Source organism: Schistocerca gregaria, unplaced genomic scaffold (genome assembly GCF_023897955.1).
Source record: "Schistocerca gregaria isolate iqSchGreg1 unplaced genomic scaffold, iqSchGreg1.2 ptg000001l___fragment_1, whole genome shotgun sequence".
In the NCBI taxonomy this organism is placed as follows: domain Eukaryota; kingdom Metazoa; phylum Arthropoda; class Insecta; order Orthoptera; family Acrididae; genus Schistocerca; species Schistocerca gregaria.
In genome coordinates this window covers 2,663,164-2,665,999 of record NW_026061697.1, presented here as the reverse complement: position 1 = coordinate 2,665,999, position 2,836 = coordinate 2,663,164, and positions in this window count along the sequence as shown.

The following is a 2,836-nucleotide window of genomic DNA, read 5'->3' as shown; positions in this document are numbered from 1 at the left end:
GAGCGAAAGTGTGTCTGGAGGCGCCCTGGACAGCAGTGGGATACCTACTTGACTCTTCCAAATTGGCCTGTAGAGTGTAACGTGGTTACCGGTTCCAGTGTCTGCTTAGAATCGACGTTTAACGTGATCCGGTAACAAGATTTTGAGGTAATACTATTTTGTTCCCATCGGGATGCTTACTATCGCTGAGCACCCATGCCGCTCACCATTGGAATGCTTGATTTCGTAGAGTATCCATGGCAGGCGAGCCTGTCATTAACACCTTGTGGGCATTTTAACTTATTAGAGTGGTTGTGGTTTGTGTTCCGCGTAGCGGCCAGCGTGAGATTTACAGCGGTTGGGCGGAAACGCACATCTAAATCAGTCACCCTGTTGGAGGAGTTCGAGGGAGACGACCGAAGTGAAGCATTCAGCTTCAAATGGTTCAAATGGCTCTGAGCACTATGGGACTTAACATCTGAGGTCATCAGTGCCCTACAACTCAGAACTCAGGATTGGAACCTGCGACAGTAGCGATCGCGCGGTTCCAGATTGAAACGCCTACAACCGCTTGGCCACAACGCCCGGCGATGCATTCACGTGGTTTCTGAGAGAGCTAAGTGTTCTACATCCCACAGTACACTGAGGTATCTGCCAACCACAATCACTCACCTCGGGCCACCACAGTACTGATGAAACACGTTGAAGACTCTATCACCACTAAATTGCATCATAAGTGATACAATCACAGCCACCCCGTAGGAAACAGAAAACTACGTTACCATACAAGTAGCTTATTTGCTAGAAATGTCTTTTATTTGCCCCGTACACATTTACAACACACTCAAGCAATGTCTGAAGATCAGTATGTACCTTTTGAACAGAAAGGTTTTCATTTACATCGTAAATACTTTGTGTCTTAAATGCAAAAACAGGCACAGTGGATATCCGTCGATTACAGCGCCATCTACCGCGATTGGGAAACAAGAAACAATGGTTTGGGTAGGCCGTAGGAATGTTTCCTTTTAATTTTCTTTTCTTTCTTTTACTTACACACTTTCCTGCATGACGGACTGCCACCGACTCCTTGTTATGTTCGTAGCTATCGCTTGGTCTCACGCTGTTAGTAAGATAGTAAGGGACTTCTGTCTTGGTGCGTGACAGTGGATAAGTGTGGCGAACAGAAATTCGCGAAATACTGAGCAACAAATACTCTTAGGAAGAGCTACATACTCTGTGATTTACGAACTTTACCGTACATATGAAAATGCGTTTATTGTTTCATTTGACAGACGCCATACGATGCTTGCCCAGTTTCATTATTCAAACTTTAATAAATATATCAGTTTTTAATGTTCCAGTGCGTTTTCGTTAATTGCAGTTTGCCGACAATCAACAGAGTCACAAAGAAAAAAAAAAATCCAGATATACTACGATGTAAAACCACTCGTAACAAACAAATGAGTAACCGAACGATTCTCTACAGTGATCTCGCATAAGCATTTCGCTTTTTCTTCATATGTATAATGCTTTTCACGATTTTGCGCGTTTCCGTCAGTAACTGCAAATATAGTCTGTAAGAAAATATTATGAAAACAATATATTACATATATGCAATGAAAAGTACATGCCAAACGACATAAGGCAGCTTCCTCGCATTTCGAGCTTCATTTAAATAGCATTATTTTAAGAGAGTATTACTGCTGTTAAATATGTCGCGTAACGCAACGTTAATGCCAGTATGGATGCAACAGGGAGAGGATTGTATAAGCGTGTATATTAAGTAATGCGGTAAAGTTCAAAGGTAATAGAGAATATAGCCTTTTCTGAGAGAACTAAGTGTTCTACATCCCACAGTACACTGAGGTATCTGCCAACCACAATCACTCACCTCAGGCCACCACAGTACTGATGAAACACGTTGAAGACTCTATCACCACTAAATTGCATCATAAGTGATACAATCAAAACACTTTTACATATATGGCAATGCTCTTAAGTCATATACACTGAAGAGCCAAAGAAACTGGGACACCTCCCTAACATCGTGTAAAGCCCCCGTGAGTACACGGAAGTACCGTAACTCAACGTGGCATGGCTTGACTAATGTCTGAGGTTAGAATTACATTAACACCTTCAGCTGCTGATGGGCTTTGATATATATAAACGAGCACAGGTGAAAATGTGTGCCCCGACCGGGACTCGAACCCGGGATCTCCTGCTTACATGAAGGACGCTCTATCCCGGTCGGGCACACATTTTCACCAGTCCCCGTTGCTATACGTCAACGCCCGTCAGCAGCTCAAGGTATTAATACAATCGTAATTTCGTTCTAGACGGCCTCAGGTCAGCAATTGTGTCCGTTCTTTTGGACGAGAGTCGTCCGACCATGCAACATATTTCCAGTCACCAATAGTCCAATATCGGTGTTGAAGGGCCTAGTGCAGGCGTAAAGCTTTGTGTCGTGCACTTATCAAGGATACACGAGTGGGCTTTCAGCTCCGAAAGCCCATATCGATGATGTTTCGTTAAATGATTCGGACGCAGCGATGTGGGAGACTTGATATTTTACCGGATTCCTGATATTCACGGTTCACTACACATACATCCTCACTTCGTCGCTACTTTGGAGATGCTGTGTCCCATAGCTCGTGCGCCTACTATAACATCACGTTCAAACTCACTTAAATCTTGATAGCCTGTCATTGTAGCAGTAGTAACCGATCTAACAACTGAGCGTGTCACCTGTTCTCTTATATTGCCGTTGCCGACCGCAGCGCCGTATTCAGCCTGTATTTGAATACGCATGCCTATACCAGTCTGTTTGGCGCTTCAGTGCATATTATTTAGTATTACC